The 26,928-nt window shown below is 42.0% G+C and overlaps 1 long non-coding RNA gene across 1 annotated transcript; it reads left to right on the top strand.

Annotated features, from left to right (window-relative positions):
- The first annotated feature begins 808 nt into the window (after positions 1-808).
- Positions 809-23,508, top strand: LOC143689463 (uncharacterized). The gene is made up of 3 exons (XR_013178797.1): positions 809-942; positions 22,765-22,862; positions 23,332-23,508. It is a non-coding gene; the product is annotated as an uncharacterized LOC143689463 (long non-coding RNA).
- The last annotated feature ends 3,420 nt before the right edge of the window (positions 23,509-26,928 follow it).

Raw genomic sequence — 26,928 nt, 5'->3', positions numbered from 1 at the left:
GGATTTTTAGGACACGCATGCATTCACACATTCGTACATAAACATTAAAATCCAAGTCATAATGTAGCTGTTTTCTGAGCCTCCTGGAGATGGGTTCTTGAGTCAGTGGTTCCCCTTCTCAAGGCCCTCTGGAGCAAGCTCCCGGATGAGAAGCAGTGAAAAGAGTTCTGATGAATCAGCTGTTCTTGCCTGTTTACATAAACTAGGCACTCAGCCTGGCCACCCCATTTGCTGAATACTACTGGGGAAGAAGAGAAGAAACATTTATTAAAGGAGAGGAAAAACTAGGACCTTTTCATTAAGGTTAGAATATTTTAGAGATTGGATCAGATGGCCAGACACATGGCCAATTTCCTGGGCTCTTTGGAGAATAATGGAGCTCTTAGTCCTATAAGTAAAAATCTATTTATCTTGGGAATTTGGAAAAAAAAAAAAAAGTACTTGTGATGGAAAATTTTCCACGAGATGCATTTCTTCTTGCCTGAATGTCTTGAATGCCTGCTGGATTGGTTTCCTGGCTAAGATACTTACACTTGTTTTTTTTCTTTGCTTTTCAAGGTAGGGAGATGAAAATAAAAAGTCCGTGAGATGTAATCCTGGGAGGGTCCAAAACAGGAAACAAATTAGAACAACTGCATGTGGGGCACTGAAGTTGGATCCAGGGAGAATGTTTGCTTATTGGAACTAAGAGTAAGCATCCCATCCCAGCCACTGCTAGGAGCCTAGCATTCTGCTGACATCACATAGAAACCAAGGTTCTCTTTGGGACTCTACAGGACCTGGTTATTTTTCTTGGCATAAACTGTTTTCATATGGTTACCTCCAGTGCTCCTTTCTGTTTTAGGAGATTTTCGTATTTTTTATTAAAAAAACAACACAACAGAACATCTTGATTTTTGAAAAGGCATATTCACCCAAATAAGGATCAAGAAACAAAAACAAGTTTGCCTCAATTTTTTATGTGTCAACAGCCAATGTTCCAGTGAGTTCAGGAAAGTTTGAGAACAAGAAAGGAAGACGTTTCAGTCCTTGCTTTCTAGGTGTTTTTCAAAATCTTGCTGTCCCCTCACCTGATCTCTCTTAACTACTTTTGCCTCTGTGGCTTTGTAGAAGAGGATGCTATTAGGTTGTTGATTATAGAATGAAGGAGGCATTTTCGGATGCATGCAGGGAGAAGGTGGAATGATGAAGGAAGGGGACATTTGTCTGTGAGGGGTGGTTAGGCCATCTGTGAATGAGTGAACTGAACCTGGCACCCTTATGACCTCTCACAGTTCCCATGGAAGGCAACTAGACACACCCAGCCTCTGGGCAAATTCACAGAGTTGAATAGGTATCACCTCATAGGTAGGCTACAGGGGGCCATTCTATGATGCTCTTCATCAACTTTGGAATGTACTGACTCTGTAATTATTGAACAGTTTTCCCATCCAGAGAAATCCAAAAGGTGCTGCAAATATTCCACATGGCATGGGAAGCTTTGGTAGTGTTTCAGACCGTGGGAATCATCATTGAGTGCTTATTTGCCTTCATTTCCCATATCCATTCAGTCACCAAATCTCATCAATCTTCCCTGAGTTTCTCATATATGCCATCCCTTTGCATTCCCCTGACTTTTACCTGAGTTCAGGTATAAGTGACTAATAAAAAAAGGGCCCTTAGAGATCACCAACTTGCTCTTTTTGTAGTCCTAGAGGCTGAGACTCAGAGAGGATAAATGAGCTGTCTGAGATATTTATTTGGCACCCAGATTATCTGACACTCCTCGTGCTCCCTCAGATCTACCCATGGGGCTGAATGATAGCCTCCTCTTTGACCATTCTCCAATGGAGAAAAATTGAGTTGAGCAATCAGTTCAGTTTTATAGCTGACTTATACAGACACATTTGAGTGTTGGGTCATTGAGCATATTCTCAGGCCAATGGATGTAACACATCACCAAAAGTTTCCTTCTGCTTCTGACGTGGGCAACCCTAAGTGGTGAAGAGTCAGAGGAGATGGTTTAGCATGGCATTCCGGACCAGCAGTCATGCAGGGCTGTGGGAAAGCCAGCTCTTGCAAGCTGGCAAAAACCAGTTGTTAACTATTAAGGAATTTTAGGAACTCAGTTAACTGGGAGTATTTGTACCATGGAGGTTGGTAAATGCTAAAATCAAGGCTTGTTTTTATTTTCACTCCCAGAGAGCTGGCTCCCCAGCATACCACCAATTCTGATGTAGAACCCCAGCCTAAGGCAGTGTACCAGTTTGGATCTGTTGTGTACCCCAGAAAAGCCATGTCCTTTAATCCTCATTCAATATTGCTGGGTGTGAGCATTTGATTATCTAGGGAGATGCCACCCAGCCAATTGTGGGTGATAACTTTTGATTAGATGGTTTCCATGGAGATGCTTCTCTACCCATTTAAGGTGGGGTTGCTTACTGGAACCCTTTAAGAAGGAACCATTTTAGAAAAAACGTTAGAGCACAAGCAACCAGAGACCTTTAGAGATGAAGAAGGAAAACGTCCCTAGGACAGCTTCATGAAACAAGAAGCCTGGAGAGAAAGCTAGCAGACTTTACCATGTTAGCCGTATGCCTTTCCAGTTGAGAAGAAACCCTGAACATCACTGGCCTTCTTGAACCAAGGTATCTTTCCCTGGATGGAGTCAGGTTGGACATTTTCATAGTCTTGCCTTAATTTGGACATTTTCATGGCCCTGAACATGTAAACTTGCAACTTAATAAATTCCCCGTTTTAAAAGCCATTCCATTTCTGGTATAGAAATGCTGCCTATCACATGAGAGGTAAGTGTCATGGAGGCATCTTGTGCCACATTGGGGTGAGCTCCGGAGAACGGCAGTGCTGTCCAACTTCATTGATGGTGGTGAGGCTTATATGTGCCCTTGACGGCATCTTGGAGCAGTTTCCTCAGGGTCAGGCATGAGTCCATTAGCTACGTGTGCCACTCTGTGATCAGGCAGAAACTCCTGTCAAGGGCAGGCACAGTTAACCATCTGAGATCATCTCCCCAACTTATCTGATCCCTCAGAAAATCCAGTCAACTCCATCTCCAGTGTTCATATGAGCGTGCCCTTCTCTCCCTCCATCTGCTACTACCCAAGTCCACCTCTCCCTATAGGCCTCCTTCCCTTCCCTTCTGCTTGTCTCTGTGCTATTCTCCACACAGCAGCAAAAGTGATTTTTTTTTTTAAGGAAGAGGAGGAGGAGGAGACTGAGGAAGAGGAAGAGAGAGGAGTAGGAGGAAAAAAAGAAGGGAAAGATATATCATGTCCCTTCCCTTCAATTAAAACCCTTCAACAGCTTCCCATTCTTTTAGAGTAAAAATCCAAAACCCAAACCTTGAACAAAGTTCTTCATCATTTGATCCCTGCTTACTACTCTAGTCCCTTGTGCTCCGTGCTCACAGCACTCCTGCCCTCCTGGTCTTCTTTCAGTTCCTTGAACATTGGCCAAGCTCTTTGTTGCCTCAGGACCTATGCACATACTCTTCTTGCAGTCAAGAAAACTCTTTTCTTGAATCTTCCCATGTTTGGTTCTTTCATTTCCTTTAGGTCTCACCTTGAGTGTAACCTCAGGGAGACATCCCAGTTCACCTGATGTACAGTAGGTCCCCCTCTGTTATTCTCTAGCTTCACTCTTGGGTTCTCTTATGACAATTATTTCAACTTGTAGTTATTTTATTTATTTGTCTGCTTACTTTTTTTTTTCTTACTTTTCAGATGACTTCTCCTCACATAATGTAGGCTCACCAGTGTCTTGCCAGTGCCTGGCATAAAATGTTGCTCAAATGAATAGTTAATGAATAGATGAAGAAGTCAGTCTGCTAGTCCATTTTGTAGCCACTATCCACAGGAGAACTCCTAGGCAATGCAGGGATAATAGAAGCACTTGACTTATATAGAATCCCAGCTGGGCACAGGCTTCTGTTATACACCCAGGATCAGAGAGACCACTGACTTTGATGAACAGAGCTCCTGGAGGATAGCAGGATGCTTTGCACACATAAAACTAGTCATAACCAAGCTATTTGAGATTTCTGGGTGAAAAGGCCTACATGGGTTCAAAACTTTCCTGCTAAGCTTGCCAAGGTAGTAAACATTATATAAAAACTGCTTAAAACTTCTTATTTGGTGACCCATTCTGTTCTGGGTCTTTTTGGGGTAAAAGGACTGGCGAGGCAACGAGACTGCTGGGTGAGCCGGGGGCCGTGCCAGGCGATGTATATGTGGAAGGCCTGCCTGCCCCTGACCTGCAGTTACATGCACAGTAGCTCCAGTCTTGTCCCAAAGCCTGGGACTGGCCTCTGGTTTGTTATTGGAACACATGATTCCCTTTAAATAGATACTGAGCAAACCTCACGACTTGTTTGTTTTGAAATGGTCCTGGGAGGTGCTTTCCAAGAATCAAGGAAAAAACGGAATTCACAGTGGTGACTTTGAGTCTCTCTCTGGAGAGAGCCATCTGAGCCAAGGGGGAGTCAATGGGTCATTCCCAAGGGCAAAGCCTTTCCTTGTTGCTCAGTGGCTGTGTCAGTGAAGAATGGGCCATAGCTTGGGAAACAGGAGTGCTTTGCTGGTACTCTAGCAAGGTCTTCAGCTCAGAGTCTTCAGGGCATGCTTTATGGACATCCATGGCATAGGGGCTGGAGGTGGGTTTCTTTGCTCCTATGCAGGTAGTCATGACATATGTACGCTTCACTCACACACTAGTCTGATGAGAAAACGGAACCCCACTTTGAACAAGATGTGATTCCAAGGTATCGGGTACCTAATTTATGAAAACATTTTAGGCTTGAGGTAAGAGTCTGCTGGAATTGAGGAAGACTTCCTGCAGTCAAAGCTTTCTAAACACATCCTACATAGATCACCAGGGTAGGCAGATACGTGGCTCGGTAAAGATCTCCATATCTTAATCCCTGGGATCTGTGAATATGTCATTTTACATGGTTAAAGGGATTTTTCAGGTGTGATTTAGGTTAAGAATCTTGAGACTGGGTGAGTGGCTTGTTTATCCAGGTGGGCCCAATGTAATCACAAGGATTCCTACAAGAGGAAGGCAGGAGGGTCAGAATCAGAGAATGAAATGTGGCAATGGAAGCAGAAGTGAGAGAAAGAGATTTGAAGGTGCTGGTGGCTTTGAAGGTGGAAGAAAGGGCCACAAATCAGGGAACGAGGCGGCCTCTAAAAGCTGGAAAAGGCAAAGAAAAGGGGTTCTCCCCTCAAGAAAGTCTCCAGAAGGAACCACTTCTGCTGATACTATGACTTTAGCCCACTGAGACTGATTTTGAATTGCAGACAAGTGCAATCATGTATTTGATTCATTTAAAAACTCTCTTGATTCATTTAAAAAGCTCTCCATCTATCCAGATGTCTTTATTCACAACATCTAGAAAATATGGCACATGTGGAAGACATTTAATACCCATTTATTGGTTGAATAAATTGATACTTAGGATATTGTAGGTATTATGGTAGGCCCTTTAGATGCGTCCCTGTCTTCATTTTTAAGTTTAAAGGGGAATCAGACATCAAACAAATGATTTCACAAATAGCATATACATCAATTTACGTGGCAAGCGCTGTGATAGAAAAGTCCAAGAAATGACCACAGAGTTTAACAAGGGGAAAGTTAACTTCGTTTCTGGGGTCAGGCAAAGTCTTTTTGGAGACAAGCATAGTTTGAAATGAGAACTGAACACACCCTCTCTGTTCTAAAGATGGAGACTTTCTTTGCACAAGGAGGTGACCTGATTTCAGCTTTCAACGTGCCCACCATTTTTTGAGAAAGGTCTGAGGTTGTCATTTGTTCATGGAAGAAAATGTGGTGTAGGCTAAGCCTGGCTTTGAGCTTAGAGGTGATGATACATTTCATCTTAGTTCTGCTGTTAATTTAGTAAGTGACCTTCAATAACTCTCCTGCCCTCCCTGCATGCCATTTGCTCTCCAGCTGATGAACGATGATCTCACCACAACTCTGCAGGAAAGAAATGAAGATGGCAAGCGCCAAGGCTCATATTTCCACAGGGTCTCTTGAGGCTCCATTCCATGGAGATAAGGCATTGTGCGATGCATTGAGCCTGCTCCTTGGGCAGCTGGGGGCTTTCCTAGGCCGAGGGACAGACGAACATTTACTGGAGATCTCCTCTCCGGGGAAGGGGGCAAGAATTGAGGAGATAATAATGAAGAAGGTACTCTCCTGGGCTCAAGCAGTTGGTGACAAGAGGGAGCAACAAATGCAGACACTTAGAATACAAAGCAGGGAGTGCTATAACAGAAGAGCAAAGGAAGGTGCAATTAACTGTGCCTGGGGAATTTGGGGGAAACTAGAGGAGATCACATCTGAATTGCATCCATCTGGAAGGATAAGTAGGAGCTCCTCAATGAAGGAGAGGAAGTGCATTCTGGGCAGATTGGGGGTGGTGGGTGGAAGGGTCTGCAAGAGCAAAGGTTCTCCAAACTTTTGGGGTTATACATGGCTGGGAGCACAGCTTTCCTCCACTTCTTTTTTCTCCTCTCACCAACAACAATGGCAGCTACCATTCCTTTTGCACTTTCTAAATGCCAGATACAATGTTAGTTGTTGAACATATACTTTCTCCTTTCATTCTCTCAGCAACACTGCCAAATTGCTATCAACATCTTATTTGTTCAAATATGACTTAGCAGAGTTAAAATAATGGCTGCTAAGATCAGAGCAGGCTGGAGTCCCTCCTATCTCCCCCCATCCACCCCCGAATATACACATCCAAAATTTTCTGGAGGCACATTTCCTGGTTGTAGGCGCCTGTTCATGTGCCTGCCTCAGAACGGAGCCAAACCCTGGTGAGTTCAGAACTGACCATCCCTACAATTTGGTGCGTAGGGTCATAGACCGTATATCCCTGGATAACTGGTCACTTTGGGGGCAGATCAGGAAATCTGCTTGGCAGGATTGATGACCAGAGGATGGTACCAGAGGGAGCTCTTTTCCCCTCTACTACTAGCAGGAGGGTTCACTGTGGCCAGATGGTAGGAAGGCCACTTGAGCCTGGCAGGAGGAGCTGGTGAAGGTGTCAGAGCATTTTGCATCCTGCCTGCCAACCGGAAACCCTGGACTCCCCTTTGCCTCTCTCAGCCTTGCCTTGTCAATCCCCGTGGAGGGGGTGGGTGGGTGCAGAACACACCAGTGGAGCAAAATGCTCTCCCTGCAAAGGGCTCTGGCGTGGAGGGAAGAGTTAGCTCCCAGCCATGGCCTTGTGACTGTACCTCTTGCTCAAACATTTATGGGGGAGCCAACTGCCCTCTTACTGAAAGATCCTGCCACATCCTTCAGATGAATCATTGCCCTGGAGCATCCATTTGAGGGAAGACCTCAGCCCTACAGGTGAAATCGCAGCTGAGAAGTGAAGGGGTGGAGGTATGCTTTGGAGCAGAGCCAAGAAATGTGAGGGTGGTGGTGGACACCAGCTCACAGCCTGTGTTTCTTCATCATCCGGAACAACCTTTCTCTGGAACCAGGCAAGGAGTCCCTCTTCTGAAGGTGAAGAGAAGGGAATTGTGTTCAGGAGGTGTCCTCATCTAACTAGGGAGATTGGGATGGGGCTAGGAGCTCACCTGATCTTCGTATAAGTAAGCACTCTTAAAGTCTCTTGGTTGACCTGGGATGGGGGTGGCAGGCATATAAGGCCTGTTGTCCTTATCGCTCCTCATTCCATTCTTGACCAGCTCATCTCAGCACAAGGCTGCAGCTGACTACTTTGGATGGTAAATCAGAGGTACACAACCTTTAGTGTCACAGAGGAATCCTGAGGAGTCTGTGCTGCTGCTATAGGGCTATGCTATCTGCTACCAGAACCCACCAATGTGTTTTTTGTTTTAGCCTTGTTTTGTCTATGATTTTCTGGTACCTTGAGATTATTGTATGATGGTATAGGATGGAATGGGGATGGGAGGTTTTGGGCAAACAACAAACCGGCTCCAAAACTTCCTAGCACAGGCCACACTCTCTTAACATTAGTTGTTCATCTATTCATCATCTGTGAAGGACAATGGACTCAATAAGGCTAGGGTTCAAGCCTTATTTTTCCTTTGTATCCCCAGCCTTTGATGTACCCAAAGTAAATATTTGTTGACTCTATGAGTGAATGAATTACAATTAAAGTATTGAACAGAATGGCAGTAGCTATTTACTCCATATTAGTAACTTGAATCCTCTCCCAGGGTGGTGAGTGGGACAGTGGTAATAACTGATCTGGAGATCAGGTAAAGAAGATTTGAGATCCAGTAGAAGATTTTGATCTAGTTTGATCTAGTGGGCTAAGGGTATGCACATTAAGTGGCTCAACTTTCCTCTGAAACAGCAACAATAATAGCAAAGAGCACTTACTTGCCAAGCCCTACACTGGCTTTTTGGTAATAGTCCTTATAACACTGCAGTGTAGACATAATCATATTCATTGTGGAGATCCACATTCAGAGAGATTAAATACTTGCTCAAGACTAAAGCTGGCAGTGCCATTCATTCATCAATTCTTTTACTCTAAGAGTATTTGTTGTGTCCCTACTATATACCAAGCCCCAAGCACTGCTCCAGGTGCCTGGAGAGGAGGAGGGAACAGAATCAACAAAAGTTCCTGCTCTAGCGGAATTTAAATTCAAGTGTAGGGGGAAACAAATCAGTAAACAAGATAATAAAATAGATGATCAGAGGTTGATAAGCACTAAGGAGAAAAGTAAAGCAGAGAAGGTGGAAAAGGAGGGTTGGTGAGGAGTGGGAAGGGGCTTCTGCAATTTTAAAGCAGGTAGCCAAGGAAGTCCTCACTGAGAAGATGACATTTGAATAAAACCTTGAAGGAGGTAGGAGAACTAGCCCAGCAGATATCTCAGAGATGAGTGTTCCAGGTAAAGAGAAGAGCAAATTTCAAGTCCCTGAAGTGGAAGTGTTCCCAGCGGGTTCTGGGAGCAGCAGGGAAGCTGGTGTTGCTGAAGTGGAGTAAGCCAAGGGGAAACAGGGGAAAGATGAGAACAAGTTAGACAGGAAAGGTGAGGTGCCGGAGGGGCGCCCCTGGGGGAACTGTGGGGGCAGGCAGGGAAGGGCCATGTAAGTCATTTTTAGGGTCTTGCTTTGGAGCCATTGGACAGTTTGGGGTATTGGAGTGATATGATTGGATTAGGATTTTAACAGTATCATTCTGGCTGCTGGGCTGCAAATGAACTGGAAGAGGACAAGGATGGTAGCCTCGAAACCAACCAAGAGGCTATGGAAATAATCCAGGGGAGAGGTGACGGTGGCTTGGTGCAGGACAGGAGCAGGGTCAGATTCTGAATACATTTTGAAAATGGGATTTACTGACATATTGGAAGTGGGATGTTAAAGAAAGAGCTGTCCTGAGCAAATGGACAAATGAAGTTGCCATTTCCTGAGATGGGCGTGATCGGTGCAAGACATTCTTGGAAGAGGAAATCAGGAGCTTTATTTTTGCATGCATTCATGCATTCAGTTGGAGATGCCATTTAGACATTCAAGTGAAGACAAATACAGGGTTCCATCTCGAAGTCTGGAGTCGAGGGGAGGGATCTAGGCTGAAGAAATGAATTTGTTATCAGCAATATAAGTAAGGTATTTAAAACCATGACACTGGATTGGATCATCAAAGAGTTCTGAAGACTGAACCTTAGGCTCTTGGGAAGAAGAGAAAATGGCAAAGGAGACCAGAAGGAGCAGCCAGGGAGGCAGGAAGACAGCTAGGTGGCTGCACTGCGGCCAAGTGAAGAAGAGGTTTCAGGAGGAGGCAGCTATTGGCTGGCTTAAATGCTGCTGCCAAGTCACAGAAGATAAGGACAGAGATTCCAACCCAACCCCAGCCAGCTCCAAAGCTGCTCCCCACTTCTCTTTCCTTAGAGTCTAACTGATGACAGGGACTGAGGCTTATAAAGGGAAAAAAACCCAAGCCCCAAACAACAGCTTAGTTATTTAACGTTTGGTTTCATGAAACGATTCCAGTGCCATTAAAGTACCAAAGAACTCCCTGAAAGTTCACTGTTAAGTGTGTTTCCTCTTGGACAGTAGAAACATTCCTGCGAAATGAAACGCAAAGGGGATTATGTTAAAGTATATTATGTTGGAATTGGTCTAGAGCACTTCACTATTTAAAGGAAGACTACTGCGAATCCCTCCCCCTCCCCCTTTTAAAAAGGATTGTCACCCTCCAAATTGTCTGTTCTTAAAAATAGGGTTTTTAGATAATGAGTGGAATATACCTGTCCTGGGATTTGACCTATATTAGAAAATCACTGCAGCAGTGCACCGAATGGTACTTTAGAAGAAATCCCAGAAATAAACTGGCCTTCACAGTAAGAGGCAGGTTCAATGGAAGTAGGTGACGAAGAGGATGGAATCTGGGTCACACCTGACTTGGCTGTGAGTTGACTGCATATTCTTAGGGAAACTGCTCAGCACATTCTCCCTATCTATCAAATGGGACTAACCAATACCTATCACACTTACAGAGTCAGGGTCAAATGAAGATGTGGAAGAGCATTTTGTAAAGAGGAAAACAGGCATGTAAATGTTACTGAGGGCTGAGCGCAGTCCCTGGCCCGTCGTAGGGGATCGATAATTGGCAGTTGTTTTTGACTATGATCATGCATGTTATGGAAAAATATGAAAAGCTAGATAAATCTGAAGCACTACAGGGACTGAGTTGTGTGTGGCGGGGGGGGGGGGGGGGGGGGGGGAGACGAACACATCCTGAGAGTCCAAGACGTGTACACAGTGGGACTGATTTTACTATTAGAGAGGAAGGGTTTGCTTTGGATGCCACAAATGTGAATTTCTCCCTTGCCTGCTAGTATTGCTCCAGTTAAGGTTTCCACTTTACTGCGATGGTGCCGAAGGAATCCGTCACTTGTCCAGAGACAGAAATATTTCTTCCAGAATTAATATTCTCGTTGTCATTAGCATCCTTGTGGCCAGTAGGACGGTTGGCAAGGCAACGTGTTGGCCCCACCGATGGGCAGCACCGCGAGTCTTTTTGAGGATGATTTTTCATGATGGACATTTGTGGAACTGAAAGCATCAACCCTTGAGGAGCCCATTTCATCAGCTCGGCCTCAGGCTGCCATCCCTTCACCCCTTTCTCACCTGTGAGTGCTGGGCTGTAAGTGTGTGGGGGGTGATGCTGACTTCAGAAGGAAATTGATACAAAGTTCTTGTATCAAACAAGTGTTTGGAAAGTGTTTGTCTTTCCAAACACTTGTCTCACTATCAGGGCTCCCTTTGTCTTTTGGTACTGCTCCTCTTATCTTCTTGGCCAATAGTTCCGATATGAGAAACATGAAATATGAAAATGTAATCTTTAACTAAGATATGTGTCCAGCTATACTTTCTTTAGAAAGAAGGAGAAGAAGGAGGAGGGGAGAATGGATACTGAGGACAAGGAGGAATCTGTGCCACACTAATTAAGCAGGTAGGAGTGAAGCAAGAGGACACAGTTCTCTATGACCAAGGGTAAATGAGCAGTTCAAAGCTGAGCAGGAACTATAAGAAGAGAGGAGGAGCAGTACCAAAAGACAAAGGGGGCCCTGATAGTGAGACAAGTGTTAGGAATATCAAGAACTTTGCATCAACTTTCCTGTTCAGCTTTGAACTGCTCGTTTAGCCAAAATCAGCTACCAATTATTGAGCCCTTACAATGTGCCAGTATTCTTTGCCAGTCAGGTATGGTCATGTAACTAATTTCTGTAAATAGAGTTTGCACCGAAGTGACGTGTGTCATTTCTGAGTCTTTAAAAGGAAGAAATTATGCATTCCATTCTTCTACCTTTTTCTTCCTTCCTACTGGTTGGAATGTGATACATGGCGAATCATCTTAGACTAAATAGATGAGGGACACATACTTAGAATGACAGAGCAATAAAATGGAAGGTGCCTAGGTCTTGGCATAAGAGCTCTGGATTGCTTATACTTGAAGGGATATGTGGGAGAGAAATGATTTCTACCTTACTTAAATCCTATTTTTTGGAGTTTCATTTAGAACCATGGAACCTATATAATCTTACCAATATAATCTTTAGTCTCTTTGACTGGCTTATTAGATCCTTGGTTACTTGAGGACAGGAAACATGACTTTCTTACCACTAGGTTCTTAGGGCTAGCACAGAGAGCCCAGTATATAGTAGATGCTCAATAAATATTTGTTGGATGTATGAATGAGCTGCTATTTACTCTGGCATACTGACTTCTGATTTCCAGAAGGGGTGGCTCTTGACCCAATGCTCACTCTGACAACTGCAGTCTCTGTCATGAGCCAACTACGGCATGAACCCAGGGAGTGAAGTGTCAGAGGGAAAGAGTCCTGGCCAGCCAAAGAACTTCTACAGAGAAGGATCCCCAATTAGGTGAGAAGATGCAGATTTATGTTGTAGAAGCAAAAGTTATTTAGATAATTCACTGGATCTTCCAGCTCCATGAAGATGACACCCTCACTGTTGTGGAAGGTTTGTCTGACAGCCAGAGTCCCAGAAGGCCTGGAACTCCGAAGGAAAAAGTACTAATTAAGGCCTTATAGATTTTTCAAAGCTTTGACTCGCCCAGGGAAGAACAACCCAGACTTCTGGTCTGCCTTGGCATGCAGTTCTTTTTGATCCACTAATGAAAGTTCCCAACAATTGCCTGCTCTGTAGCTTCTGTCTTTCCTGAGACTTTGCTTCTGACTAGGGGAACCCATGAATACCAGCCATATACCCTGAACCTTACACTGGTGTGACCATGAGTGACCTCTATAGCCTCTACAGACTAACCAGGTCTGTCTAACGGGACAGCAACCAAGTTCTGTAACCTCTCAGCTCAGGGCCCACAAGAATCCTGTTCTCCCCTGTGCATGAATCCTATTTCCACTTCAGCCCACACTTCATCCTCTAGATCTTGGCTTCAATGTCATTTCCTCATTCAATGTCACTGGACCTTCCAGTGACCTGTTTATCCAAGTCAGGCACAGCTGTTCCTCCAAAGTACTCCCAAGCACTCTTGCTAATCTTTTTCCTCTGTTAGACAGCGAGCTGTAAATGACCTCTGTCATGGTCTCCTGCCACGTGCCTAGCTCCACAGAGTTTCTCATGAACTATTCATTAAACAAATGAGGAGATGAATAAATGAATGCCTCTTCTTGCCTAGTCTGACCTTAATTTTACCATTGTTGCTTAGCCAAATCATGGCCTTGAGTCCCCAGTGAGATTCCCACCTTTACTCTTGATGAGTAAACACCCTTAGACTCCTGGTAATTTTCTTATGTGCAGGTCCATCTCTTAATCCAGTCCTCTGAACTCCAGTACAAACCCGGCAGCAAACTGCAGCTCCTTATGCTGAATGCATCCCCTCATGGCTGCCACCCAAATGCCACTTCCCCCACCTGGCATATTACCACTTTGGTGCAACTCCTGGGTACAGCCTGCCTGAACAGAGATGCCTATTGTTTCTATCTGAGGAGTACAATACAGAACATATCATTAGGGTGGAAGTAAGGCCAGATCATGGTATTCTGAGTGGAAGCAAATCTCTGGGTGTCTAATACCTCCCTGCAGCATGGGCAGGTAAGGGTGATTCTTTTTTTTTTTTTTTTTAATTACATTTATGTTGAGATCATTGTAGATTCACATTCAGTTTTAAGAGATAATATAAAGAAATCCCCCAATCGTAACATCTTGCAAAAGCATTGTATAATATCACACCAGGATATTTACATCGGTATAGTCAAGATATAGAACATTTCCTTCACCACAGAGATCCCTTAGGTTTCCTTTGACAGTTACACCCACTTCCCTCTCCTCCCCTTCCCCCCAACCAACCACTGCCTGTCCCTAACCCCTGGCAATCGCTAAGCCACCAATCTGTTCTGCATTTCAATAATTTTGTCATTTTAAGAATTTTATATAAAAGGAATCAGAAGTACAAAACCTTTGGGAACTGACTTTTTCACTCAGGATAATCTTCTGGAGATTCATGCAGGTTGTTGGATGTATTAACAGTCATTCCTTTATACTGCTGAGTCGTATTCCATGATTTGGATGTACCGCAGTTTGTTTAATCGTGCACCCATTGACGGACATCTGAGTTCTTTGCAGTTTTTGGCTATTACAAATAAAGCTGCTATAAATATTCATGTATAGGTTTGTGTGAGAACATAAATGGCTGTGATTGTTGGGTCATATGGAGTTGCATGTATAGTTTTATAAGAAATTATCTAATTGTTTTCCAGAGTGGCAATGACATTTTACTTTCCCACCAGCAATGTATGAATGATCCAGTTTCTCTGCATCCTGCCAGCATTTCACAGAGTCACAGTTTGTAGTTTTTGACATTCTGATTGGTGTGTAGTGATATCTCATTGTGATTTTAATTTGCATTTTCGTAATGGTTAATGATGCTGAATATCTTTTCAAGTGCTTATTTTCTATCTGTATATCCTCTTTGGTGAAATATCTCTTCATGCTTATTGCCCATTTTCTAATTGGATTGTTTGTTGGTTTTTAACATTTTTTATTGTGAAATATAACATATATTTTAAAAAAGCAATAAATTTCAAAGTACATTGTAACAAGTAGTTATAGAACAGATTTCAGAGTTTGATATAGGCTACAGGTCTACAATTTTAAGTTTTTCCTTCTAACTGCTTCAAGACACTGGAGACGAAAAGAAATATCAATATAATGATTCAGCAGTTATACTCATTTGTCCTATCTTCTCTGTTATAATTCCTCTCTCTCCTTTGAGCCTTCTCCCAATCTTTAGGGGTATTTGGGCTATGCCCATTCTCAGTTTTTCACATTGCAAAGGGCTGTTGATAATGTGGTTTAGGGGGATGGAACTAGTCAATGTTCTGGACAGACTGGCCCCTCTGGGTTTCAGGTCTTATCTGGCCTAGGAAACTATCTGGAGGTTGTGGGTTTCTGGAAAATAATCATAGTGCATGGAACTTTTATAGAATCTCGGTAGAGCCCTAAATGTTTATCAGGGGTGAAAGGAAAGGTTTTGGTTAGGGTTTGGCGAACTGTACTAAATAGCAATAACTAGCCAAAGTTTACATTAAGAGTAGCTTCCAGAATAGCCACCCAACTCTATTTGAAATCTCTCAGCCACTGTTTACCTTATTTTGTTATGACTCTTTCCCCCTTTTTGGTCAGGAAGGTATTGTGGATCCCACCTTGCCAAGGCTGGGCTCATCCCCAGGAATTCATATCCCATGCTGCCAGGAAGACTTTCACCCCTGGATGCCATGTCCCACTTAGTGGGGAGGGTATTGGTTTTACTTGCAGAGTTGGACTTAGAGAGAGACCACATCTGAGCAATAAAAGAGGTCCTCTGGAAGTAACTCTTAAGCATATCAATAAGTAAGTTTAGCTCTCCACTATATAAATAAGCTTCGCAAGATCAAGGCTCAAGATGAAGGGCTTGGCCTATTGACTTGGAAGTCCCTAATGTTTGAGATAGTATCAGGGGTTTCCCCAGTGGTAAAGTTTTATAGTTCCATATTTTCTCTCCTGTCCCACAAGGGACTTTGCCAATACTTTTGAATTACTTGCTCAACGTACTTTGGGATGTATCTGGGCATTACATTAATCTATGCAGAATTACAAACCCTCATTCCTATTCTGAGCTCCATGTATTTGGCTTGTTTCAATGATCTATCCAGACAGGTTGAGTTAGATTATGTGCTCCAGAAAACTTAGGTTTTGGACAAAATAAGCCTCTCTTCCTTAGTCTCATGCTGTAGGTGAAGTTCTAAAATACAGGCAGTGTCCTGCATACCCTTATATTCTGATTTACCTTCGTCCTGACCCGATCAGCTTCATTCTTATCTTTAATTGAAGGCTGATCTCATTTTCAATTTCTAAGTATTTTCTAAATGAGACCATACAATTATTTGTTCTTTTGTTTCTGGCTTATTTTGCATCAATAATGTCCCCTAGGTTCATTCATATCGTTGCAGTCCCCACAGCTCCATTCCTTTCTGTGGCCGCACAAGATGCGATCATATGTGTATACCACAGTTCGTCATTCTACTTCTCAGTCATTGTATCTTTCAGCCACCTCTATCCTTTGGGCATCATGTGTAATGTTCAGAGTCAACATTCTGTGTCTCACATTATCTTCACTTACTTGTACAATCATCAACACTCTCAATATTAGACAATTTTCACTGCTCTGAAGAGAAAAATAACTGATAAACACTCCCTCACCAAATAGAAAATCCCTCCCCTTAATTCTTGTCCCTACCCCCAAATTGTTTACCCCTGGTGTTGTCGTGCTACTTTGCCGTCTTCCTGTTAAACATTAAACCGTAGCATGCAATAGTAGTTTCCCCCCTTATACCCTAATATTATTTACTATTTGTACAAGATTCATACCTTTGTATGAGTCATGCAAGAACATACTTATTTTTGCAGTGCTGATCGGTGGGATTCATGGTCTATACAACCCCTTTCAATCATGTTCACCTTCAATATGGCAACATTATTTATAGACCCACTGCTGAACTGCCTTCACTACTATCCATTCCCTTACATTTAGGTTCAACCTCATTACCTAATCATTCACCCATCTCTAGCTTCTTTGTATCTCTAGGTCACCTATATTCAACATTGTAAGCCTCTGAGATTACCTTCATCATGGTCATAAAAGAGAAATCATGCAATATCTATCCTTTTGTGTCTGGCTCATTTCACTCAGCATTATGCCCTTAAGGCTCATCCATCTTGTCATGTGCTTCAGGACCTCATTTTGTCTTACTGCTGCATAATATTCCATCAGCTGTATGTACCACATTTTGTTCATCCACTCTTCTGTCGATAGGCACTTGGATTGTTTTCAACTGCAGGCAATTGTAAATAATGCTGCTATGAACATTGGTGTGCACGTGTCTGTTTGTGTCACTGCTTTCAGTTCTTCCATATTTAATGAGTAGTGGTTTTGTTGAGTTGTAGGGCAACTCGGGTTTTCTAAGGAACTGCCAAACTGTCTTCCACAGCGGCTGCACCATTATACATTCCCACCAGCAGTGCATAAGTGTTCCACTTTCTCCACATCCTCTTCAACATTTGTAGTTTCCTTTTTGTTTAATAGCAGCCATTCTTACAGGTGTGAGATATCTCATTGTGGTCTTGATATGTATTTCTCTTATGGCTAATGAAAATGAGCGTCTCTTCATATCCTTTTTAGCCACCTGTAGTTGCTCTTCAGAAAAATGTCTATTATATATTTAGCCCATTTTATAATTGGGTTGTTTGTCCTTTCATTGTTGAGTTGTACGATTTCTTAATATACGAATATCAAATCTTTATTCTATGCATGATTTCCAAATATTTTCTCCCATTGAGTTGGTTGCCTTTTCACTTTTTTTGAAACAGTCTTTTGAGACACAGAAGCATTTGATTTTTAAGGAGTTCCCATTTATCTATTTTTTTCTTTCATTGCTTGTGCTTTGGGTATAAAGTTTAAGAAGCTACCTCTTATTACTAGATCTTGAAGATGTTTTCCTATATTTTCTTCTAAGAATTTTATAGTACTGGCTCTTCTTATATTTAGGCTTCTGATCCACTTTGAGTTCATTTTTGTATAGGGTGTAAGGTAAAGGTCTTCTTTCATTCTTTTGTCTATTGATATTCAGTTCTCCCATGCCCATTTATTGAAAAGACTATTTGTTCTGTCTCAGTTCAATGGACTTGGGAAACTTGTCAAAAATCAATTGACCGTAGATTTGGTGGTCTATTTCTGCACTCTTGATTCAGTTTTGTTGGTCAATACTTCTAGCTTTGTTCCAGTACCACGCTGTTTTGAAACACTGTGGCTTCATAATAAGTTTTAAAATTAGGAATTGTTAATGCTTCCATTTTGTTCTTCTTTTTTAGGATGTTTTTAGCTATATCAAGGTCTCTTTCCCTTCCAAATGAATTTGATAACTAGCTTTTCCAAGTCCTCAAAGTAGGTTCTTGGAATTTTGATGGTATTGCATTGAGTCTGTAGATCAATTTGGGTAGAATTGACATTTTATCTACATTTAACCTTCTTTTTCATGAGCAAGGAATGTCTTTCTACCTATTTTAATCTTCCCTGATTTCTTTTATCAATGTTGTGTAGTTTTCTGTGTACATGTCCTTTACATCCCTGGTTAAGTTTATTCCTAGATACATGATTCTTTTAGTTGCTATTTTGAATGGAATTTTTCCCTTCATTGTCTCCTCAGTTAGGACATTGCCTGTGTATGGAAGCATTACTGATTTTTGCACATTAATCTTATAACCCGCCAATTGCTGGATTTGTTTATTAGCTCAAGAAACTTTGTGGCAGATTTCACAGGATTCTTCAAGCATAGTACCATGTCATCTGCAAATAATGGAAGTTTCAGTTCTTCCTTTCTGATTTGGGTGTCTTTTATTTCTTTGTCCTGCCTGACTACTCTAGCTGGAACTTCTCATACAAAATTGAGTAATAGTGGTAACAGAGGGCATCCTTGTCTCATTTCCAATCTTAGGGAGAAGGGATTGTTTGTTTTTTTACTGTTGAGATTTGAGAGTTCTTTATTCTAGATACTAATCCTTTGTCATATAGGTGGTATTCAGATATTTCTCCCAGTCTATACTATGTCTTCGCCTCTTTTTAATAGAGTCTTTCAAAAGAGCAAAAGTTTCTAATTTTGGTGAAGTCCAATTTATCAATTTTTTATTTAAATTGATTATGCTTTTGCTGTGAAGTCTGAGAACTCTATGCTTAACCAAAGGTGCTGAATTTTTTCTTCTTTTTTCTAAAAGCTTTATAGTTTTCTGTTTTGCATTTTGTGACTCAGTTTGAGTTAATTGAGTTAATATAATGTGTGAAACTTAGGTTGAGATTCTCTTTTATTTGTCTATGGACATCCAATTGCTTCAGGAGCATTTGTTGTAAAGGCTATCTTTCCCCCACTGCTTTTGCATTTTTATAAAAAATCAGTTAGACACATTTGTATGAGTCTATTTCTGGGTTTGCTGTTTTGTTCGGTTGGTCTATGTATCAATACCTTGCCAATACAATACTTTGCCAGTCCCACACAGTTTTGATTGATATAGCTATAGAGTAAGTCTACATTGAGTAGGTTGATTCTTCCCATTCATTTTCCTTTTTCAAAATTGTTTTAGTTTTTCTAATTTCTTTGCCATCCTGTACACATTTTAGAATAATCTTGCCTATATGTATAAAAGAACTTGCTGGGATTTTGATAGGAATTTTTGCAACCTATATATCAATTTGGGGGAGAATTGACATCTTTACTTATAGAGTCGTCCAATACATTAGGATGAAAATGTTTTTCCATCTATTTAGATCTCATTTCATTAGGATTTTGTGGTTTTCAGCAGACAAATCCTATATATGTTTTCTTAGATTTACGCCTAAGTATTTCAATTTTTTTGAGTGATTGTAATTGGGATTGTATTACTAATTTTGGGGTCCCCTTGTTCATTGCTAGTATCTAAAAATAAATTGAGTTTGCATGCTTAACTTTGACCCTACAACCTTGACAAACTCACTTATTAGTTCTAAGAGTCGTGGGTTTTGGATTTTTGTTTTTTTTTGGTAGAGTCGTTGAGAATTTTACATAGACAGCCATGTCATCTGCAAATAGGGAATTTTGTTTCCAAACTCTATGCCTTTTACTTCCTTTTCTTGCCTTATTGTGATGGTTGGACCTTCCAGTATGATGTTGACTAGAAGTGGTGGGCGTGGACTTCCCTGCTTTGTTTCAATCTTAGGAGGGAATATTTTAGAACTTCTCTCATGAAGTATGTTAGCTGCAGGAGTTTTAGAGGTGCTTTTTAATAAGTTGAAAAAGTTCTTCTCTATTCCTAGTTTTCAGAGAGTTTTTATTTTTATTATTTTTTTTTAATCACGAGTGGTTATTGAATTTTGTCATATTGGGGGACAGTGAGGAAGGTGATCTTTTATTATTACAAATCTCTTAGTGAAATCAGTCAGTCACTGGGTATGCTATTTATTGAGCACCTACTGGATGTTCAGTGCTGTGCTAGTCCCTGTGAGACATATAGAAGCCGAAAAACTTGGCCTTCGTCTTCAAGCGCTAAGCCAACAAGATATCCATTGCACAATTTAGCATATACTGTAAGTGCCCCAGAAGCCCCAAAAGAGAGAAGTCCAGAAGGTAGCACTTAGACTGACCTCTGGGAGTGGGTAGGACTTGGATACACAAGAGAGAAAGTGGAGGAGAGAATTAAGGACCCCAAATTCTATTTTCTAACGAGGACAATGGTACATCTACAATTAGCAGGCTACAGCTAACTCTTGATTTATGGAGATGGATTATCTGGGTTCTGTGGATTATCCCTGACACATGCTTAATCCTGGACTCCCTCCCTTTCCTCATGCAGCAAAACATTTGGGCTCGCTTTCCTGCCATCAGTCAGCATGTTCAGGGAATGCAAACTAATATTATTATTAGCTAAAGAAAAACATAATTAAGGAGGGCAATCTGTTGTCCTCAAATTGTATGATATATTCCAAACTAAACATTGATGATATTTGTATTATCTTTTGTTTGGAGATGTCTACATGACTTCTCTCCTTCTTAAGAATAAACAAAAATGGACTGTTTGATCATCACATACACATCGCATTTATTAAGCTGTCTTTCTAACAAGCTAGCTAAACTCTTGCAGACCAAGAGCGATGTTTCAGAGAACAAGGACCCCATGATATCTGACCGATTGGACCTTTCCCTTTTTTTATGTGCTTTCTCTAACATAACGTCACAATGTAATAGCATCCTCATCTGCAAAATGTACAATCCTGGCACATTACCCGTGGGTCATAGTTGAGTTGTCTTTCTCATGGGATTGATGGATTTGCATGGGCCCAGCTCTTCTGTCTCACCTTGTCCTGCTGGTGACCAGTGGCTCATCTTTGAGGCAGATGGCCAGGGTTAAGGGTGGAATTTGAGGCCAGGAGGCAGAGTGAAATTAACTGCTCCCTTCGCTTGGGGATTGAACCCCTGACCTTCACCTCATTAGCACAGCACTCCAATGCAGCAATCCCCAACCTCAATTTTACAACACCCCAGGGTGTTTCTACTTATCTCAAGAGGGTGCTGCATAATTTTCTAAATAAAATTAATTTTAATTTAAACATTAAATATGGGCCACACAGGCAGCACTTCGCAAGAGTAGACGAGAACAGCGGATGTCAAGAAGTCCAGCCACTAGAATGCGTTGTCACTCAAAAGGCCTACCCTATCTAATCGACTGAGCCAAACAGTCTGGGGATGGAGGAGTCTGGATGCAAGTAGCAGGCATGAAAGTCTTTTAAAGCATGGTGGGAAAACAGCACCAACCCTACCAAACATCTGTATTGCATACAGACTGTTTCATGTGGTCAGCTGGGGTGCACTCTAACTTGGCCTGTGCCCGGTGGGCACAGTTCAGCTCTGGTCTAGCCAGGCCCTCCCTTTTTATTCCTGGGGATTGTGATGCTTTGCATAGTCTTAGGAATTTGCTGCAGGAACAATTTGTGATTTATTAATGTAATAAATTGAGCTTTGTTGCTGGGGCTTTTTCTTGGGTCAATACAAAAGATTTATCACCTCCATGCTGGTCTGGGGAGCATACAGCTCAAGGGTTCCAGGGTACTCTGGTCACTGCCTTATTTTAGAGATAAGCAGAGAACCAGTTCCTATGTCTGCAGGGAAGGCTGGCGGTCTGGGTATAACGCAGTAGAAGGAATGTTAGGAATCACTTCTTTAATGAACATTTTCAAAACTCTCCCTATGGCTTTCTGATAACAAGTCACATGCATTTATTAAAAGATACTAAGCATAGCTCCTCAGTGCTCTTTACAGTTTATAAAGGATGTTCATGTATATTATCTCTCTTGCTCTTTGCAACTTCTGTCAAGAATTACTATCCTCATTCTACTGATGAGCAAACAGATTCAGAAAAATTAAGTGACTTGTCCAAGGTCACACAGCTAGGAAAGAGTGGATGCAAAACCTATTCTCATATCTTCTCAGTATCTTGTGCCCTTTTCACTGTACTTCTCCTATCTCAGTTTATCATCAACATCCGTTTGCTTTTGGCAGGGAAGGTAGTAGTTCCATTTTACAGGTAAATTGACCCAAAGATGTAATTAAACCTATTGACTTCAGACTATGTTTTTTTTTTTCTTCTTTTCTGATGGCACTATGCTCCTATCCTCTCAAAGGGCAAGGACTTCTTTTTACAGATAGCTTAATTTCTGCTGTCAGAATCAAGGATCTTCACTGTCATCATCAGTGTCGACATTGTCATTGGCTCTACCATGCCCTCTGCATCCTGCACCTGCCACTCTGGGTAGGGATAAGGTCACACATAGACAATTCCTTCACCTTTATTAAAAATTGCTTTTTCAACTCTGTATCTTCCAGAAACCTCAAGAATCTTCCAGAAAAGTGCTCTCTTTCACAATCCTGCACAGATAGTCATTTTGTTCTAATCATCTTCATCGTCAAGTTCTTCTAATACAGTAAGGCTGGAGCACACTTTACCACTTGGGCCTTTAAACACACTCATTCCCCAGATGAACAAGTGCCTCAAGGCTCTTTCAGACTCAGTGCCACACCATGCTATCCCACCTGAAAGATGGCTTACAGATCACCCAACTTGGAAGCGAGCTTAATCTCTTCTGACTGTCTCTACATTTATTATCTAGACTGCGCATGGAATTCAGCTTATGGTATAATGGAAAACTGTCTTTTTTTTTTTTTTTTAGGTGCCCAGTATCTACATTCTATTCCTAAACTGAAGGAACTCACTGTGGGAACATAGCAGCCAAAGCAAGAGCATATGACCAAGCTTGGCCAAATTTGAGTGAGTGAGAGATGATCTCACAGGGATGCCAACTCCCTGATGGCAGAAATTATTGCCTTTTAGGTTCATGCCTGAATCCCCAGTTCTAGAACAGTGCCAGGCATTTACTGAGCTCTTACAAAATTTTTATTAAATGAATGAGCAAATGATGCAAAGATGGGGCACTTAGAATTGACGGTGGCCAAGTGGTGGAGGCAGCCCAGCAACCATGGTTGTGCCCATTGGTGCGTAGTCCTTTTTACTCTCTGACTCACTTGACTTATGCCCAGTTTGTAAGCCTAGTCCCCTAGCCTTTTCAATAATTCCCATTTTCTGCTTAAATTATCACAGTTGGTTTCTGAGGCATGCAAACAAGAGACATGACAGGTGTAATAGAATATATCTGATTAACCGTATATACGTATGTTTTACTTGCCTAATTTAGACAATACATTTCTGAAGGCGCCATATTTCTTTGTGTTTCTCATAGAATCTAAAATGGTGCTTTGCAGAGAATGAGTGATCAAAGCATGTTTGCAGATGGCGCATGAGGGTGATCTAATGTGATCTTAAAGGCCGGGCACACAAGAGTTTGGGCGCTCTGTTGATGCCCTGGTTTACTACATGTATGCATACACACACACACACACACACACACACACACACACACACACACACCCCTACACATACACATATTTAGATTCGAGCGTCATTATTTGCAAGAGGCCGTTTGGATAATTCAGTGGGCCCACTGAAACCGGAAGAAGTTCAAGGCCGTGGGCCAGCTACACCACAGAAACCCCACACCCAGCCAAACGTTCTCACTGGCAAATCAAACTTGGAAGCTGTCACCAAATTCTGCTTTCCTGGCTGTGCTAATCCAACAATGCGCTGAGACAAAAGAAGTAGAAAGCCATATGAAGAGGGCCCACGTGTTTTTCGGGCAACCAGCAGATTGAGCAGAGGGTCAGCACAGACACCGGCAGAGAAGAAAATTCTCCTGGCAGGAGTCCACCTCCAAATTAGGCACCACTTCACAGGATCTCAGCCTCATACCTTATGGGATTTATTTTTTTTTTAAGAGCCAACATTTGTTCCTAATTATTCTTAATAAAACTTTCTTCCTTGATGTAACACCATCCATCAGTTTATTCATTCCATTAATCCCTCGTTGAGTATCATCTACGGGCTGGAAATGTTCATACCCATTAGTTGGTCAAGAACCCGAAAGTCTGATAAGCTATTGTCATCTGTATATATTAGCAGGTGAGGACATCAATTAGACAGGCATTATCTCCCACAGCTTGCTAATATCACAGCTTGTGCAAAGATTTAGATATTCTAACTCCTAATATTGAACAGACGCCATCGGGTGAATGATTATGGAGAAATACGGGCTAAGACATGTACCCTTACCCGGCACAGAGAGGTATTTTAGGGCAGGATCAGTGGTCGTGTTTGTAAGTCTTGAAATACTGTTTTGGAAGTTTGTACTGATTTTGCAGGATGACTTGAAGGTCCCCCAGGGTGTTACCAAACATCTCAAAATTCTCGAAAGAAGTCAATTTTAATTGGAGCTAAATTAGAGATTATCTTCCCTAGGTAGGTATATGACGCAGGTGTGAAAGATACTGTCTCTGCATCAGAAAATGCAGACAGGGTACCATAGCTCCAAGGCTCGAGGCTCTGAGCCCAGAGCAAAAGAAAGGGTTCGAGAGTTGGGGGTGGACAGAGGGAAAGAGCTTGGAGCTCTCATAATGAGAGCTTATGGTACAGAAATAGAAAAACTTGTTTAAAAAAATTGTTTTTTAAAAAAGGGAACAGAGCCCAAATGGAAAGTGTTTCCACAGGAAGTTCCAGGGTATCGGAAGGAACCATCAAGTTGGAGGATGGTTTTTACAACTTGAATGATTATAAGAATCACCTGGGACTTTAAAAAAAAAAATTATGGATTCCCAGGCCCCTCCCCATTCTCCTCACTTCCAGGCGGTTCTGTTTAGTGGATCTGGGTTGAGACCTGAAAAACTGTATTTTTAACAGAACTCTGGGCGAGTTTTGTCATCAGGAACTATCCGGGGTAACTCTGGCCTAGAAGATGCTACCTTTCTGCGTGGAGAAGCTCCTTTTAAAAGCTGGGTCCAAGAAAGGGGCTCCGAATCAAAAACCAGGGCGAACACAACAAGAACCCTTTTAAAAAAATGAATTGGCCAAAAGCAGTCTAGTCCATATTTAATCTTTTCCCATGACTTCCAGAAAACAGTTGAGTCTGCAGATTCCTGTTTGCGTACAGGATGAATGGAGCCTGTGTGTGACTTGAGACACCGTAACAATACTTAGATTATTACCAGCGCGCTCCAGCGAGCTGCTCGTCCTGAGCTTCCCCCGTCACGCAAAGTCCCAGGTTTGGTTTTCCTTGGATGCTGTCCCTTCTCCCTCCTCTGAGGCTGGCAGGCTCTGTGGGCTTCTGCCTGCCCTCCCTCCTCTCATTAAAGTTTCAGCTCTACTGACTTCCTCTGGATCAAATGACTGTGTTTTCCTGTCTTGGGGCCTCCTGAAGGACTGGCTCTGGAACTCTGGCGTGAAGGCCAGGAACTCAGGAGTTCCTCTGACATGACAGAAGCTTAAATTCCATGCCCATCCCAACCACGGCTCCACGCCGCCTGACCCCTACACCACACCCCACCCCACGTTAGGAGAGCTCTGGAGGTCGCGAGGCAGTGTGGTCTGTCAATGCTTTGCTCTCCCAGAAAGCCTCAAGAAATCCCAGGTTTGTTGCTGCCTCGTGTGCCCAAGGAGGGAACTGAGCAGCATACCCCCTGCAAGCAGTCGAGCCTGGATGGTCCCAGAAGCAAACAATAAACTGCGTGAAATCTCTGACAGTGTGACCAAAGGGAAGCTACCATTTATCCAGCCAGTCCTATGCAAAGCTTGTCACATGCAATTTATTCTCATTTATATCTGAGGGAAATCCTTCAAGGTGGTTAATATTATACCTGTTTTTACAGAAGAGGATACAGACTTGAAGCAGTTTCTTGCCACTGTGGCACAGGTGGCCAATAAACTTTATTTTAAATGGGAGTATAGTTAAAGAAACCTGTTGTGTACAGCTTAATGAGTTATCACAAAAGCAAACACATCCGTGTGTCTGCCACCCAAATCAGGAACTAGAATATACTGCCAGCATCCCAGAAACCCCCACACGCCCTCCCAATAACCACCTCTTCCCCGATGTGACCACTTCCATCACCAAAGATTAGATTACTTGTTTGCGAATTGTATACAAATAGAATCATCCGGGACGCACTTTTTATGTCCCAAAGTGGGTTTCTTTCTGCCAATATGAATGTCACGACTGGCCACATCTCCCTTTTTTTTCTTTCATTGCCAGGGAACCTAGAGTTTAGAGCCAAATTTAAAGGTCAACTACAGTAATTATGTACGTGTGCAGTGTCTGACGGTACTTTCTCCTCTATCGCTTGACGTTTTACTCTTGTTTCCCTTTTTCTTAGTTCTGAATTGTTCTTTATAATATTTTACTATGTTATTATCTGTGTGTGTATGTGCGTGTTATATGAAACTTGTATAATTAATTATAATTAATTCTGTCAATCTACGTGGCCCCTTCGAATTGTAATATGCATTTAAAACGTTGCAACCAAGGAGATGTTTAAAGATAACAGAATCGATCCTGGAGAACAAAGACATGGACAGCGTTGCAATTTCTGGAATTTATGGTGAAATGGAAGTTTTATGAATCTTTGCCAACCGTATCCTGTTTAAGATTTTCCACGACTATTTATTTATCTGTTGCTTCATAAAAAAGACACTTTTCAAAATTAAAATGAATAAGCAGCGTCCTTCGATGAACCGGGAGCAAAGACAGATGGGCAAATCTGGCCACACTGCCTATTGAACAGAAGATGTGAAGATCAATTTTGTGAAGTCGTGAACAGATGAAAGAAACTGTGATGGGAACAGAAACGGTAATATTATTCTTAATTACTGCGACAGGTCAATATGTAGATTCAAGTGTTTTTCCTTCTTTTCAAAAAAATACATTAATGTAACTAAAAATAATTGACTGTAA

This window comes from Tamandua tetradactyla, chromosome 7, assembly GCF_023851605.1.
Source record: "Tamandua tetradactyla isolate mTamTet1 chromosome 7, mTamTet1.pri, whole genome shotgun sequence".
Classification (NCBI taxonomy): domain Eukaryota; kingdom Metazoa; phylum Chordata; class Mammalia; order Pilosa; family Myrmecophagidae; genus Tamandua; species Tamandua tetradactyla.
This window is presented reverse-complemented; position numbering and strand designations above follow the sequence as displayed.